Here is an 18,212-nt window from a genome sequence, read left to right on the forward strand (position 1 = left end):
CAGTGCTTCTTTTTGGAGCAGCAACTTTTGTGTATGGCCTGCCTGGACACCAAGATCTTTCTCCAGAGCAAAAATCACTCTCTCTTTGCCGTTTATCTCATCCATCAGCTTACGGATGTCCCTCTCGCATTCACGCTTCATTTTTCTATTGCCAAGATTTTTAAAGCACTGCCCTCTCCAACAGCCCAGAGTCAGCCTTTCCCCAGCCCCTCCACCCCAAGCAGCACACAGCAGATCCCTGCACAGAATTCCAGGAAGATGAGCTTGGTAGTTCCACCGAGAGTATCTGGATTAAAATTAATGGGGCAAGTAATAAAAGGAATGTGGTGCTTGGAGTCTACTACCGACCACCCAATCAAGGAGAACACAAGAATGTAACAAGTTCAAATCGGCAGGGCCCGACAAACTGCATCCTAGAATATTGAAGGAACTGGCTGAAGAACTCTCAGAACCGCTGTCTATTATCTTTGCGAAATCATGGAGGACTGGTGAAGTGCTGGATGACTGGAGGAGAGCTAATGTTGTCCCTATCTTCAAAAAAGGCAAAAAGGAGGAACCGGGGAACTACAGACCAGTCAGCCTAACATCAATCCCTGGAAAAACTCTGCAGCAGATTATAAAGCAGTCAAACTGTAAGCATCTTGAAAACAATGCAGTGATTACTAGGAGCCAGCACAGATTTATGAAGAACAAATCCTGACAAACTAATCTTATCTCATTTTTTTGACTTGGTAACCTCCCTTGCAGACTATGAAAATGCTGTGGACATAATATACCTCGACTTCAGCAAAGCTTTTGACAAAGTGCCCCATGATATTCTGATTAGCAAACTAGCTAAAGGTGGGCTGGATGGAACAACTATCAGGGGGATCCACAGTTGGCTCCAGAATCGTACTCAAAGTGTGCTTATCAATGGTTCCTTCTCAAACTGGGCAGAAGTAACGAGTGGGGTAACACAGGGCTTGGTCCTGGGCCCAGTGCTCTTCAACATTTTTGTTAACGACTTGGATGAGGAGGTACAGAGCATGTTTATCAAATTTGCAGATGATACAAAATTGGGGGGCATAGCTAATACTGTGGAAGACAGAAACTAAATTCAAAGGGACCTTGATAGGCTGGAGCATTGGGCTGAAAACAACAGAATGAAATTCAACAGGGATAAATACAAAGTTCTACACTGAGGAAAAGGAAACCAAATGCACAGTTATAAGATGGGGGATACTTGGCTTAGCAATACGACATGTGAGAAGGATCTTGGAATTGTCGTTGATCACAAGCTGACTATGAGCCAACAGTGTGATATGGCTGCAAAAAAGGCAAATGCTATTTTAGGCTGCAGTAACAGAAGTATAGTTTCGAAATTACATGAAGTATTAGTTCCCCTCTACTGAGCACTGGTTAGGCCTCGTCTTGAATACTGCATCCAGTTCTGGTCTCCGCACTTCAAGAAGGATGCAGACAAACTGGAACAGGTTCAGAGGAGGGCAGCAAGGATGATCAGGGGACTGGAAACCAAGCCCTATGAGGATAGATTGAAAGAACTGGGGATATTTAGCCTGGAGAGGAGAAGACTGAGGGGAGATATGATAGCACTCTACAAGTACATGAAAGGTTGTCACACAGAGGAGGGCCGGGATCTCTTCTTGATCATCCCAGAGTGCAGGACACGGAATAATGGGCTCAAGTTGCAGGAAGCCAGATTTCGACTGGACATCAGGAAAAACCTCCTAACTGTTAGAGCCATACAGCAATGGAACCAATTACCTAGAGAGGTAGTGGACTCTCTGACACTGGAGGCATTCAAGAGGCAGCTGGACAGCCTCTGTCAGGAATGCTTTGATTTGGATTCCTGCATTGAGCAGGGGGTTGGACTTGATGGCCTTATAGGCCTCTTCCAACTCTACTATTCTATGATTCTATGATGCCTTGAACCCCTCCATCCTAACCTCGGGTTGGAATGTGTGTAATTAAATACATCATATTTCATATAGACACCACAGTCTCTGCTGACCTTCTTCCCAAGTAAACCAAACCCAGGGTGAGCGCAGGGACCCCTGGAAATCTCACCTCTCAGAGATTGGGGTGGCATGCAACACTATTATTGGAGATGTAGAGAATCAGCATCATTGTCAGATGATAAAAAGCTCATAGATAATGGAAATCATACTAAAATTATTAGTATTTTTCAAGGTACAACCACAAATGTAAGAGAGATTCCTGGAAAAGATATTTCACAGTAACTGTTTGTTTGTTTACAGCAATATTGCAAATACAATATAATAAAATATAGTAAAAAAGCAATAAAATACAAAGTAGAAACACAAAAGGCACATAAAACATTAATAACATCAATTAAACAACCAGCTAAAACCTATTACAACATAATTAAAAGTGAGTTTATCTAAAAAGGAAATCTATCCACATCTGGAATTCAAATTAGTGTTTAAAATCTCTGGCCCTGGATCAATAATCTGGTTGTATCTTCATAAACGTTGATGAACCTCCGCCAAATTTCCATACTGTTAAGCACAATATTTGGCTAACAAAAATTAATGACAGTCAGGTGCTGTAAGTTAACTCTGAAAATGTAACTGGAGATGAGCTTGAATTATTTATTGAAATTCCATGACATTACTTGCAGTATTAGAAGCCAGTATTAGAAGCCAGGTGAATCTGCAGCTATTGCTAATACTGAGTACAAACACTTTGTTTATGATCAAGTAAGCATATAATCTGGCATTCCAGTTCATTGATGTTAGTGGGTTAGAGAAGAAAAGTTTATTATACTGCCACCTTGAACATCAATAATCAGAGCTGTAAACAGGAAGTAAAGGGCAGAGTAATGTAAAGAGATTAGTTGTTAGTTCAGCCAAAGTGATAATACTCATAACATCTTCAGCTTCCTACTTCCTCTGTTCTCATCCACTCCTGGGAATGACAGTGTCTTGTCCGAAAGTTAGCTTCTTCAGTATGGTCTCCCCCATTCCTTGGCAGCTCTCTGTGCGTCACTCAGGCGCACGGAGACTCTAGCCTCAGCTATCACACAGTGTTACATAGGAAAGCAGAGAAGAGGTCTCTCTTGCTTCTCAGGAGACACTCCTTTGATTCTGACCTCAACTGCTCCTCTTGGAGTTAAGGGGCCACCAGGAACTTGTAGACTCAATGGCTGAGGCAGTGCAACACCGGAGTAAACTCTGGGCATTTTCCCAGATCAGTGCTAGCCTCAGCTATCGCTCAATATTATATAGGAAAGCATGTTATATGGCAGGAAAGATATAGCAACCATAGATACTGCATCCATGAATGCTTTTTAAGAAGTTTTAAAATATGTTTTAACTGCTGAGAGTTTTATTTAAATATACATGGTACATAAATTGTTCAAATAAATAAATATGTTCAGCTGGTGATTTGCCTTTTCTCTCTTTCTTCACAGGCAGCTCCGTGACAGTGAAGATGACAGGACCCACCCCAACCCCAGCAGACAACAAGGGAGGCCTACTGTAAGATTGGCAGCAGTGACTAGAGCTGTTTCACCTGCTCCGCCAAGGAGATCCTTCTTGTTCCAACCAGGCTCCTGCACCCCTCCATGCTCCATGACAGATGGTTATGCAACAGTGTGATGAAGCCATGAATGGCAGCTCTCCTGCTAGCAGTTGTCTCTCATGCATCTGTCAAAAGGCACAGGAGCCCTGCTGGGGTGACTGGTTGGCAACTGCATACATATGTCTTACTATTTTCAGAACTCACTCCATCCCTGATGCTGTTCAATAAAGGCAATAATACTGCCAAATATGTTGTGTCTTTCTTCCTCGGGGTTGGTTGACAGGAATCTCTTTCCCACACCTTCATTTTCTCTAGTCTTCAGCTAGTCTCAGTGTGAGTAAGGGCTTTCTCCTATCAGGACCCTGGACCAGAGGTCCCTCCACTATCTGTCCAACCAGGGTGATGCTATCATGGTACATGATGGATATTTATTGGGAGAGGGACAAGGAGAGTGGTACCTGATCATGGTATCCTCCTGGACCAACTTTGTCACAGTTCCAGAGAGTAGCATCAGAGGAATGTTCTTTGGTCCCTTGTTATATATAATGGAATGCCACAGGTTCTATAGATGCCATCCCTCAAAAAATTGATTCAGATGCAGATATCTGTTCTACAACTTCCATAGTCAAGCAGATGCAAGGAACTCATTCAGCTTCTGTGCAGTCTCTCTATTCTCTTTTATCATTATCATTTATTGCATTTATATCCTACCTTTTCTCCAAGGAGCTCAAGATGGCATACAAACATGGTTCTCCCCCTCCTAATTTAATCCCCACAACAACCCTGTGTGGTAGGTTAGGCTGAAAGGCAGTGACTGGCCCAATGTCGCTGCATGGGGATTCGAACCCTGGTCTCCCAGGTCTTAGTCCAACACTCTAACCACTACACCACACTGGCTTTCTCTTTTTTAGCACCCCTTTGGCATCTAAAAAATCCACCATTTCCTTGGCCAGTTTCTGCTTCTGACATATTTTAAAATAAACTGTATTGTTGTCCTTAACGTTCTTGGCAATATGCTCAACTTTTTTCCAGACTTTGTGCTTGTTTCGAACTCTTCATTTGGGCAAGACGTTCATGTTCTCAAGGAAGTCTTCTTTCCTTTTTTAGCTTTATCACCTCTTCTTATTAATCACTCGAATGTCCTCTTGGATTTGTTGTTGCTTTTCCTTAACTGTGGTATACCCTTTAGATAAGCTTCTTTTATCACAGATTTTAAAAAATCTCCCCAATATTTGTCTTTCCCTCACAACAAACTTTCAACTAATTTCCTCAAATCAAATCCAACCATGTCAGACTTTCTTGGCAACTGTCTATTTACATATATGTTGAATATAATGACACTTCTCTCCTGGAAGAAAAAGGGTGACCTCTGCTCTTCCATAATATTATATATAAAGCCCATTACTCCAAAGTGGAATTGTCATATGCTACCTGAATGTTAATCTTTGTTACATCCTAACTAAAAAGAGCAGCTCACATAACAATCTATTAATTTTTTTATTAATCCTAAATTGTTGTCAGTTGTTATTTAAACCCTGAAACTAGTATGGAAATTTTATCTATGACATTTCCAAGATTTTGTTTCTTTGTCACATTCTAGCATTCAAAAGGTATCTAGTTGAAGAGGTGGACTTTGCAGATAAGAATGATGAACAGGTTTTGCCCTTCCAAAAATACTATTGTGACTAAGGCCAAGATTAATTTTCAACCTAACAATGTTTCTTGAGAATAATAACCCTTTATTTTGTCTTGTACAGATGGCTGTTGTAGGGGAGGGGGGAGGAAAGCACTGTTATTGTGGACCAACATCTGCCCCCTTCCACTACTGACCTAGACTTCACTGAGAGGACTCTGTTGTCATGCACCACCTTGGATACAGTTTTGGCACATGCTAAAAACTTTGCTAACTATGGCCTTTGCTGGCTGCTGATGCCAGCCACTGCAGAATTTTAAATATTCTTACTGAGTGCTTGATTGGACTTGATTTCAATTATTTGTATATTTTTGTTTTATATACAGCCGTGAAATGCCTGCATAACTGGTGGTTATATACACAATAAATAACTGAACAGGAACATAGGAAGCTGCCTTACACTGAGTCAGACCATTGGTCCATCCTGCTCAGTATTGTTCGCACTGATTGGCAGCAACTCTCCAGCATTTCAGATAGGGACATTCCCACCCCTACCTGGAGTTGTCAGGGATTGAATCTGGGGACCTTCTGCACGTAATATAGATGCTCTGTCACTGAACTATGGCATTTCCCCACAATAATAAATAAATAACTCATTGGTTTCCTATGAAGTCCTTGCAATATAAGCCACTCTTTACCACCTCTCATCGCAACAATGGGAAGTTTTAATTAATTAAGAAGTGGATTACAAAACATTCCTCAATACAGCACAGAACAGTGTCCAAACTTATAACAACTGAAGAAATACAGTTTAAAGCAATGGATTCAGAAATGAAGGCTTTGTTGTTGGTTGCTACACTGATTTCCTAAACACCACTAGAGAAGTCACTTCAACAGTGTGTCCTTGCTTAATTTTTAAAATAAGGGGTGCTGATCAAGTCAGATAGAAAGGGATCATGTAGTTAAATAATATACAGATACTCGAGTATAACTACCCTTAGAAGAGCCACTGTACTCTAAAATAAGTTCTGCCACCCATACTATATTGGTTACTATAGCAATTAAACATCAGTGTTTTCCAGCAGTTATTGGTGGTTTTTTAATTAAAAGTGCATGTTGATAAGCAATGTTCTCCATATTCACAGACTGAAGGTTTCATCACTTGAAACCAAAAGACACATTTGCCATTTATTTCATAGCGATCCTCCAGTTAAATGACTATGTTCTAACTATGGCATTGTCAACCAAGCCAATAATGACACTGGAGTTCCTTTCATGAGCTAGGGTGCTTTCTGCTGACCTGGAAAGCTCCTCCAGTATATTTTGGGGATGCAATGTCAAATGATCCCTGTGACATTTACCGTTCGGGAATGACCTCTGCATCCTGCTTAGCCTGGTTCAGTTACAGTGACAATTACTGGAACTTGCTGTCATCACTGCACCATGACACGAGAACATACACTACAGTTTAGAAGCATGCAGCTAGCAGGTTTGCAATGGTATGAATGTACAAGTAAAATCGATAGTAACCATTGTGAAAGCAGCGATTGTGGTAGTAGAATGGAATGGAATTTCTTGCATGATTCCAAGCCCAAGTACCTGTCCCTTTGTGCTACTATAATTTTCTATACACAAAATCAACGAATAGATTGCCTGGATTAAAGAGCTCTGAATATCTCCCACTAGGGTTGCCAGTTCCTCACCCAGCAATGATGCTTACGCATGTCAGTACCCAGAGGCTTGACAAATAAATGGCTGCTGCTGAATCTCCTCAAACATTCCTCCACCGGTGCCCTTGCAAACCCTTCTCATCCATCTGCTCTGGCCAGCAAGACTTCATTTATTTATTTGATTGGTTTATTATACTTTCCTTCTCCAAAAAATGTAAGGGGGCCTACAAAATATATATAAATATGAAATTATTATTATTACGGTTTATTTTTATGCCGCCTTTTGGACACAAATTGAAGCTGAGAGTCCAGAGACTAAGGTAAATTAGCTGGGGACCCGGAGGAGACCCGCAAAACCAGAAACTCCAGCCAAACATCAGACACCTGGTAACCCTCCTCCTGGGAAGCCACTCAGGCACACAAGAGCAGGCAGGGGATTCAAACCTCCCGCCTATAATTCACAGCTGATGACCGGGCAGGCCAGGCAGGATGGGGGGGGAAAACCGCTCTGCAGCTGAAGAGTGGAAGATTTCCCAAGAGGGAAGTGGCTGTCGAGATGGCTGCTGCAGGGCTTCCCGGTGCCTAGGGGCAGCTCTGGGTGTCACCCCCTCTGATGGTGTCACCCGGTGCAGTCTGCACCCCCCACACCCCCCTAGTGACGCCGCTGGAAACCACCAACCCACACTGCCTCCATCTTACTAGTATTCAGAGTCAGTTTGTTGGCCCTCATCCAGCCCACCACCGAGTCCAGGCACTAATCCAGGGCTTGCACTACTTCTCCCAGTTCACATGTTACAGAGAAATAGAGCTGGGTATCATTAGCATTCTGCTGACACCTGGCTCCAAATCTCCTAATAACCACTCCCGAGGGCTTTATATAAATGTTAAAAGCTTTGGAGACAAGATGGTATCCTGTGGCACTCCACAGCACAACAGACAAGCATCCAATGCTACTCTCTGAATCTGACCCTGAATATAGGATAGGAACCACTATAGAACAGTGCCTCCAATACCCATCTCACCATGTCAGCTCAGAAGGGTACCATGGTTAATGGTATCAAAAGTCACCAAGAGATCACATAAGAATAACAGGGTCACACTCTCCCTGTCCTTCTCCTGATAAAGGTCGTCCTGATCAGGGCGACCAAGGCCAATTCAGTCCCATAAGCAGGCCAGAATCCAGATTGAAATGGGTCATGATAATCTGTTTCATCCAAGGGTTGTGTCACAACCCTCTCGATCACCTTCCCTAAAAAGGGGGTATTTCGACCAGATGGTAGCTGTTAGAAACCAATGGACCCAGGGTGGGCTTTTTCAGGAGCGGTCGGATCACCGCCTCTTTCAGGGCAGCTGGGACCACTCCCCCCTGTAAATACATGTTGGCCACACCTTGAATCCACTGTCAGATATGTCTGTATGTGCTTCTTGGGGAAAGGATAGTATATAAATGTAGTAAATAACAGCCTGTGTCTCCCTAGTTCTAGTCAGGCATCCTCACTAGACAGTGGCCTTTCCCACTTAAGACTGATTGTACTCATGTTTGGAGATGCCTAAAACTATAGCATGTAGCCAGTGGGAACAGCTTTGTTTCACTGCTCATTTTGCCCAATTGCTGCAGAGCTAGGGGGCAAACTGAACTCATCCTTCCCCTTGTTAACAGATGACATTACAATGAAATAAAAAAGGTAAGCTGCTAGCTACCCAGTAGCATTCATGGAATATTTGACCTTGGTCAAGTAATAGACAATCAACTGACAAGATTTGACAGGTCAGTTGACTAATCCTAGATAAATTAAATCAAAGTTTTCAAAGAAGGCACAAGAGTGCCTGTATCTATATAGCTGAAGTGGGGAAAAAAGTGTTCCATCATGTTAGACTGCAATAATCCCCCATGGCATTCTAGTGGTTCACATAAGCACAACTGATAACAGATATGTACAGACTTTATAGTGTTGGACTCAGAAACAATCCCTTAACAGTTTTCATGGTGATATTCAAAATTTATTTATTTATTTACTCAGTTTATATCACACCCTTCCTCCCAAAGGAGCCCAAAGTGGAAGGCAAGTGTGTATAAGATTGCAGATAAAGTTATACCTCTAAGTTATACTGTTGACCAAAAAAAATTAAAAGGCACCTACTGGAACACTAAAGTTTGTGTTTTTCTTTGACAATCAGTCAAAATTTGTTTAGTTTAAAGGGGAGGAGCCAAGATGAGGTGTGGTTTAAGAATGAAAAGGTGGGGCCAAGGGGCCCTCTGATATCCTGTGGCCAGGGGCCCAAAGAAACCTGCAGCCAGCCCTGCTGGGAAGGATGAGAAACTCCCCTCGTGCGGTATCATCTTGTGGGCCTTTCAGTACTAACAGGGCAGTGAAGGCAATGAGCCAGAGTAAGTCTTAAGATTCAGGATAAAATCCAAAATAGTACCGCTTTCTAGGGTGGAGATAGGGAGCTACAGCAGTTCAATGTGACTGAGGTTTTAGAACATTCATATGTGTCTCAGGAATACTGTAGTACTGTCATTCTGTGAGGATGGGCTGCACTATTTGGAGAGGGGATTATCAAGTAAAAGAGCTTACTCTGATTTGTAAAATGACTTTGGGGGAGGGTCCATGTCTGCAAAATGTGTGACACATAAAGCCAAAGAAAGCGCTATGCCCATGTATTGTGGCCTGCAGGTTGCTTCGCAGCGTTCCTCATCCCTTACACGAGCACGTTTCTGCAGTACCAGGAAGGCAGCAAAAGTAGTTTCTGTTGGGTTGCCATAAATATCTGTTGGAATGCATTTAGAATGGTGGATCACAAGATGTCCAGGCCTTTTTATTTTATTTAAAAGCCAAATGTTAGGAACTTTATTATTGACTCTTGCTTAGTGCCAGCTATCCATAACCCAGCATTTTGCACCATCATAATAGCAGCAATTACGTTTTCACACCATATTAAAATGTCACTTGTCAATGCCTCATAGGAAAAGCTAAATGTACCCCATATCAAGTGAGCATTTATGCAAAATGGCTTTGCTTCTCCAACAGAAAGGCCATTATAATTATATTCAAACACACAAAACAGAATACATTTTCAACAACATGTTTTCAACATTTTCTGTGTTCATCTTTGTTAAACACACTTTTAAGTACATGACCAATTTACCACAATTTCAACATTTAAACATGCTTATTTTTAATTTTGCTTTTCATTTATAGCCTCATTCCATATTTCCGACGCGCTCTCTCTCTTACTAGCACACAGCCAGCTTTGTTTCCTGGCTGCACTGCCTCATACACATCCCTATAGAGCTAGTTATCTACAATCACTGCCAAAAGGCCAAATACAGTAAGTACAATTGTACAGGGTTGCCGAGTCAGAAGCATCCCAAACACTGAGATTTCAAGGATGGACCCCAGTGACGTCACAGGGGTGGGCCTTAGTCATCTTAAGCATCAACTACAGTTGCTTGGAGCATACTTCTCAAACAAAACAAAAAAATATCTGATTGGAAATTAAGAGAGAAATCTTAGCTAAATGAGGGTGTTCCCAGGTCCAGCTGAAGTTATGGGATAATTTCTTCTCACCTGCTTAGTGAGACTGGGTAGGGAACATTTAATCTAGCCTACTTGCTTCTGGCAAGAAGGGTGTAAGTGCCCTCAGGCTAGGCCAGTCACCAGAAGGCCATTGTAGGAAAAAGGGAGTGTAGTGTTGTGGAGATGTTAGATGGGAGCACTCAGGATGGATGCCCCTGAAGGCTGCAATTTTAAACACATTTACTAAGGGACATAAGCCCCATAAAACTCAACAGGACTTACTTCTGAGTAGATATGTTTAGGATTGTGCTGCTGGTAAGGCTTGACCCGGGATCCTCTGCAAAAATATCAGTATCAAAGCAGAGTTGGCAACCTCCTGCCTGGAATGCCCTGCCTGCCTTTTAATGTGTCTACTCCAAGCTTCTTTACAGAGTTGACCTTCACTGCACAGAGAAGTTTGAGAAATGAGTAAGAGTTAAGAAGATATGGGCTGCTATAAACTCACTTTGACAGCCAACCCAATTCCAGTGAGTAATAACTGACAGACAGAAAACACACATGGTTTGGTCTATCTTCATGGGCAGTAGCTTGGGAATAACAGCAATTAAATCCACACTTCCCACTATGTGAATTCTCTTTTACCACTATTGGGCAAGAAACAAACCATCATGCAAACAACAAGGTGCGTCATCAGTGGGTTTAAGGGGGTTGAGCTGAGAGCATGAAAACACTGTTGTTGTTTCTATGAATAAAAGGGAGTAAGGTCAAAGATAAATGAAATGCAAATAGAAAAACAAAAACAAAAGACAGTGATGATTTCCTAAATCCAATACTATACTAACCACAACAAGATTCCTACATGTAAAACAGAAAACTCAGCATCCCACAACCAGTCCGGAATCCTAACTAGGGTTGCCAGGTTTGTGGCCTGAGACTGATCCTGTATCTTTAGGAGAAGAGAAAGTCAGCCAAGTGCAGGTGTTCTTGCAAAAGTTTAATGGGAAAAACCACAAGGTGGAATTCTCCCTTTTAAAAATACTCTTTAAAAATTGTGCAGGGGGAAGGGAGAATTCTACCTTGTGGTTTTTCCCATTACACTTTTGCAAGAACACCTGCACTTGGCTGACTTTCTCTTCTTCTAAAGATACAGGATCAGTCTCAGGCCATGAACCTGGCAACCCTACTCAGTACTGATGACATGGGAAAGCATTGGCTCTCCAGGATTCCAGGCAATAATCTTTTCTAGAGATTGGATTTTGGACCTTTGCATGTAAAGCATGTGCCCTACCTACAGCCCTGCCCATTTTAAAATGTATCTTTTAAATTTGTTCTTTTCAATTCACTAATGAATGCACAGCATATCTAGGATAGATCCACACCATTCATTTAAAGCACATTCAAGACACATTTGAAGCACATGAATCCCACCACAGAATCGTGGAAATTGTGGTTTGTTAAGAGTGCTAGGAACTATAACTATGAGGGGAAACTACACTTCCCAGTATTCTTTGGCGGAACTTTAAATGCAGGTTGGATATGCTTTAAATGTATTATGCGGACCTGCATTACTTCATAAACTTTGCCTGCATACAAATCATTTTAATTAACTTTTAAAATTGAAGTCAGCTACAAAGTTTACTGAGTGACCATGGGCTACTCACCATCTCTCAGCCTAATCTGCCCCTCAAGGTGAAAACAACAGAGGGGAACCATGACCATCCCAAGGAAGAAGGGCACACTTAAAATGTAGGGGAAATAATGTACAACCATAGTGTGAAATCAGATACTTATCGGGACATAGTATGAAGAAATATTTATATAAGCATGACTGTCAAAGATGTTTACACAACCTGTAATAATATTTATAGTGCAATTCTATGCATGTTTACTCAGAAGCCAGTCCCAATGTATTCAATGTGGCTACTCCAACAGGGAAGCATTCTCAGGACTGCAAACTCAAATGATAAGGAACTTCACTCTTCCAACCCAAAATTCAGAATCATGCCACTTTAAGCTGTTTTGTAACTGTTTTATATTTGTTTTATGATTCTTGGGTTTTAAATGGATTTATTTCTTCTTGTCAGCTGCCTTGGTTTCCTACCCTTGCCTTACAGGGTTGTTGGAAAGATTCCATATACATACACACTGGAGATGTAAAAAAAACCTACACCCCATATAATAGTTTATTGTCAAAACCAGTTGGTCATTGCAGAACATTAAAAAAAAATCAGTATTAGTTTCCTATAAAACAAAAGCAGTGACACCTAGGTAAGCCCTACCTAATTAATTTAAAAATAGGATTGGAGGGGAAAGAAAGATTTACAACACAAACCCGATCCTTTGCTATGTTCACTCAAAAGTCCCATTGATTTATAGCACAATCCTAACCATGTCTACTCAAAAGTAAGTTCTAATGAATTAAATGGGGTTTACTCCTGGTGTGTGGCATTAGCATTGCAGCTTTACTCCCAGAAAAGTGAGCATGGAATTAAAGCTTCATATTGGGAAGGTTTTCAAAACAGGCTATTAATTAGACAGACAAACTGCCCTCTTCAACACCCCAGAAAAAATGTTAACTTGTTTGACTACTCATAATAAGAAAAGTATAACACGTCATAAGCTGCATGTACACTTCTTTTAAATTTCTGTTCAAAAATTATTTAAAAAATAAAATGTATTATATGCTATTTTTCAAGTAATTTAAAAAACTCTGCATGTACACTTTTATTATAATCATAAATTAAATTGTTTACAGTAAACAATTATCTACAAAGATCCTGCTGTGATTTTTTGTTCTATATCTCCTAACCTGCACACAATTTATGAGATTTTCAGACAAGCAGGAAGAGACAACCATTTTCTGGCCTTGCACTGGGTTCTAGCTATCGCCTGGGGATTAACAGATCCCTTGTCAATCACAACTTTGACTTCACTTATTAGCTAAAAATATGAAAGGGAGGGGTTAGAGCAGCCAGCTATGAGCTCATTTAACAGAAGTTGCAGGGGGCTGACATTTGGGTATATATCTCTTGAACCAGACCATCTAGAAACTTAATTTCTTAAAAATGAAAGCTGAGAGTCCAGAGATGCCCCAAAAATCCTGAGTCTCCCGGCAAAAATCTTAGACCTAGCAACTCTACTCTCAAACTAGGCAGATACTATTGTTTGCTGAAACATCCTCCACTCACATACAATACCTAAAAAATACATTGTGTATTGTGAGAGATTTCACATAATTGTTAAAGCACCTTTGAGCTTCATTTGCACTATTAATCATACATATGTACTTGTATGATTCATGCAGAGGGCCATTAAAGAGAAATGATTTTACATAGGGCTGGTGAGCTGAATGCCTCCCCCAACGTTGCTACCTTTTTCACATGCTGCAACAATGAGAGATGCACCAAACTTACCCACCAGGAACTGCACTCCCAGGAGTTTCAGTCGATAGAGGCAACCATCATCTTGCTTCATAACTTTCTTTCCAGGAGAGCTAGATGCTTAGTTTGTTTTTTATGAAAGCTCAGAGTCTGGGGGCCCAGTCCAGGGGCTGCCAATGAAGGCCTTCATGGGTACCATGTTGACTACAGCTGCAGAGGATACTGTGCTGCTGTCATGTATGACAGGTTGTTTGTAGTGTTGGGTAGAGATGTCATGGGGGCATATTCCCATTGCCATGAACAGAATGCCACCTTCCATTGCTGTCTGTCATGTGGGTGTACAACACCATGCCATCCCATGATTGGTGGGAGTTAGAGGAGTTGTCACTGACATTAGGGTGTGGCTTTTCTTGATCTAGTCTGTGCTTTTTTCTCCCCAGATTTGTGCCAGGCATGCATACTAAGTTACACCAGTGTTGTAACAATGTCAGTGCCTCACTGTCATGGCAGGACCACATGATTGCCTGGCCTAAGCATGTGTGAAAATGCTGTTATTCACAAACTCCTCAACTGGCGCTTCAATAATTTCATAATCTATTAATCATAAGCAGTGCCATGGGCATGACAGAGTAATGACAAAGTCCCATAGGAAGCATTCATTTCGGTGTCCAAAGCTAAAACCAGAACATATCTATTACAATTATGACATACTTAAAACCAACACCCTGTTAGGGATGCTTAAGCCCACTGATTTCAACTCTATGTTGGATTTAGACCCCAGGTGTTAAAAGTAATGACGTAATGATCCAACAAGCCATTCCTTTGTCATATTATGGAATGTGCAGAACAGGCGTGGGGGACCTCTGGCTCTTAGGACCTCCCCACCCAGCCAGCTAGCCTCTCCACAGACCCCTCCCTCCTCAGCCATCTTGACCTTGCTGATAAACTGAAATCTCCTCAGTCATCTTTTCCTTGCAGCTCAGCTTTTCAACCCTTTCCTCCTCTCAGTTTCCCTCCGCCTGCTCAGAATCAGGGGAGAGGCAGCTCACTCAGTTTCTCTGCTGTATGATAAAAAAAAGGGGGGAGACCATTTCTCACTGTCCAGCATGGCAGCCAAGTGAAAGATTGTTCTTTTTCTCCATGGGCAAATTGCAGTGTTTCTGTAGTGTGTTGTGTGAAATGGTGTATGATACAGAGAGATGGAGACGGAATGGTGTCTTTGTGTGGATGGTTCCACACACTTTAGGTTTTGGCCTTGCCCATCACTGTTAGGCACCCCACACACACACTACATGTAGCCCTTGCGTGAGTGATTCCTCACCCCTGACATAGAAGGCTAATGGAAGCCCTCCAATATTTGCTAAGCAATATGCAGTACCAAAACCTCTCCCTCAAATGAAAAAGGCCAAGCACCTACGACAATTCCTTCTTAAAGGAGGTACCAGAGAAAGCCATGAGAGCCTTTTGCCCCCAACTTTTTACCATGTTAAAAATGACATTAATTCTCCCAAGGCCTTGGAAAAGTCGACATGCAAAGGCCAGGCAGGTAAAGAGTTACAGAACATAACATGAGGCACATTTCAGCCCTGTTCTCTTCTGACAGTAACTGTGACAACTGGAACTGTGTGACAGCTTTGTGTATTTGGTTTATAGCTCTTCTACCAAGGTCTATTTATACTACAGATTTACAGAGCAATCCTATATACTCCTTAGTCCAATGTAGGGAGCGGGGAGAATTTCTCAAATTCATTTCTCAAATTCACACTTTCCAAACCAGTAAGAAAACTGAAACACAGCCACCCTTTGCACTTCTCTGAATTTTGCACTACAGTTCTCCAACTATTGTTTACAAAAATGCATATATTAGGAGAAAAATGAATATGAGTGAAATAACATACAAAAATGCATTACATTAGGATAAAATGCTCACAAAAATGTGTACCTTAGTCAAAACTGCATACAAAAATGTGATTATAAGCAGAAATTCACACTAATATGCTGAAGAATTTTCATGTTGATTTTTTTTAAAAAAAAAAACAACACAAATTGCTGTAGGAATGTGGAGCAATGAATTTAAGACTGGAAAAATGAGAAAATGAGAGAAATGAAATTGAGAGCACCTTCCATTCCTGCTCCAGTGCCAGAGTAACAATAGCACTCTTGAGCCCTGGTACAGGTGCACATCTACTAGCATAGATTATGAAGTGCACAAGGGCCTAGAAAGGGACGAGCAGCTGAGACCCAAAGCCTGCTGTTCTTACCACCACTTCCTTTCATCCCTGACTGGAGCATAGAGTATTGATTAACTGATTATAGCCAGTTAAAGCATAAAAACAGTGATACTATATATAAATTCCACACAGGAAACTCATTTCTTAGATTATAGCGTGTATAGCACAGGACTATACAACTCTCCCTTAATGTCTAAAGAATGTACACAAATAAGGGAGACCATTGTTGATGGGGAACTCTGGTGAGAAGGTATTTGGCACAAAAAGGTATCACTTTGCTTAAAATGACAAAGAGAACAACAAACATTGGAAGAGCCTGGTTGATGCTTGATATTAGGAGCTGTTATGTTATTTTATGTATTGTTATTTTAATTGTATATGTTTGGTGTGCCACCCTTTGGTTGAAGAGGTATTATAAATAAACATCATCATCATCATCATCATCATCATTAGCATGTTCCCTTTTCCACATACTTTTCCACATACTAGCATTTCCAATGCTCTGGTGCTGATCTCTCACATGTAAACAGGTTTCTGGAGAGGGGGATCAGCTGAAAGGATGGAAGGAAACACGCTTTCTTGCCTTACCGTGCTATGGACCTTTAGAAAACACTGGGAGCTTCTTTCCCTAGAACAAGGCACTGAAAGCCTGGAGATAATAGTTATGTTGTACTTCAATTACAGATAATTGTGGATGTCCCAGAGACTTGGAATTAGCTGCAATTTAAACTGCATTAAATAATGTGCTGACACAGTTATCTCTGAAGATGGAAACTTCTGAGCCATGCTAAAATGGTCATCTGAACATACCCTGGGAAATGTTTTGTGTCATGTTTACTGTTTACAAAATGGCATCCATTTGGGTTGAGTTCCGTGTGGAGCAGCACATTTGCTACCAACATGTTAAGGACTTATACAAATACATATGGTTTGAAATAATATTACACGTTTTATACACTTCTTCCTATACTATGAATGAGTAAAATTTCTGCTCTGTCCGTTATTGTTCTTATGTGGCATTTTATGTATCATCAATAAGCAGCACTCATAAATGTTTTATGACTGTTAGGATAAAAATGTGTTAAATTTCAAGAACTCTTGAGCATCACCACTGAGCTGCTAGGAATACTCTCCACCTACACCTGTCTGAGGGCCTGCATATTTCATCACTTAATTACTACAACATCAAATGATGACTTAAGATGTCTGAATAGGCCTTCCCATATACACTGCCACACAAAAAACCCTTTTGTTTTGCTTCAGTCACTACTACTAGGGATGAGTGAAGCTGTCCACTGGTTTCTCTTAGTATCTTAAGTTCAGTTCTCCACATTTCCACAATTGTTTGTGATTTTTTTTAAAAAAAGTTCTCATAAACATTCATCAGCATTTTAGTGCAGATTTCTCCTAAGATGCACGTTTTATATGCAATTTTGCCTAACACACATTTCTGCAAAGCAATTTCCTCTAATGCAATGCATTTTGTTGTTTTCATTAATACACAGACACTTGACCCTAGTATAGGCATTGTTGTACACGTTTCTTGTCTACAGAATTGCGTTGCAGAATTTGGAGGAGCGTGAGTTTTGAAGGATGGCTGTGTTTGGTTTCCTATATAGTTTTAGAAAGTGCAAATTAGGCAGGTTTGCCTTGGAATGTGAACTGAATCGAATTTCCCCCCCATCTCTACTCACTACCTTTTTCACTGAGGTTCATACACTTGATTACGACACAAGTGAAATCTGGCTATGCCCAAAAAACTCCCACATGTGTGAACCAGTTCTACTTGACAACAAAACCTGACTACATTTTTATCTCTGCATTGACACAGTTATCACTGTAAATATTAATTAGAGAGGAGAGCTTTCCCTTATCATACTTCAGAGTTTTTCACATGCTGATACGGGTGATGCTAAGGGGGCTTCTGGGAAGTAACCCTTCCTCCTTCTTCAGAGCTAGGCTTTCTCTCCCTAATGCACAATTCAAAAGGTGAAAGCAAGGTTCTTTGTGGCAAGCCTGGCACACAAGAATGAGGACATCGTAGCACTGTAGACAACCGATTAGGACAAACAGCAGGAGAGAAGGCAAACAAGAGCATGAAAAAGAACATCTTTCTCATATCCAAAGCTGGAGAATAAAAGTGCAGGACTGAAACACAAGAGAACACAGAGTTAGAGTCAGCATTGCCAGGCAGCAAGAGGACAATTTAGTGTATTAAATAAAAGCCCAGCTGA

The 18,212-nt window shown here is 41.1% G+C and overlaps 1 protein-coding gene across 1 annotated transcript in view; it reads right to left on the minus strand.

The window, feature by feature from the left end:
• The window catches only part of CLIC5 (chloride intracellular channel 5), an 89,815-nt gene that overhangs the window by 71,185 nt on the left and 418 nt on the right, over window positions 1–18,212 (minus strand). The gene's annotated exons all lie outside the window — the stretch shown is intronic.

This window comes from Rhineura floridana, chromosome 4 (genome assembly GCF_030035675.1).
Source record: "Rhineura floridana isolate rRhiFlo1 chromosome 4, rRhiFlo1.hap2, whole genome shotgun sequence".
NCBI classification, from domain to species: Eukaryota; Metazoa; Chordata; class Lepidosauria; order Squamata; family Rhineuridae; genus Rhineura; species Rhineura floridana.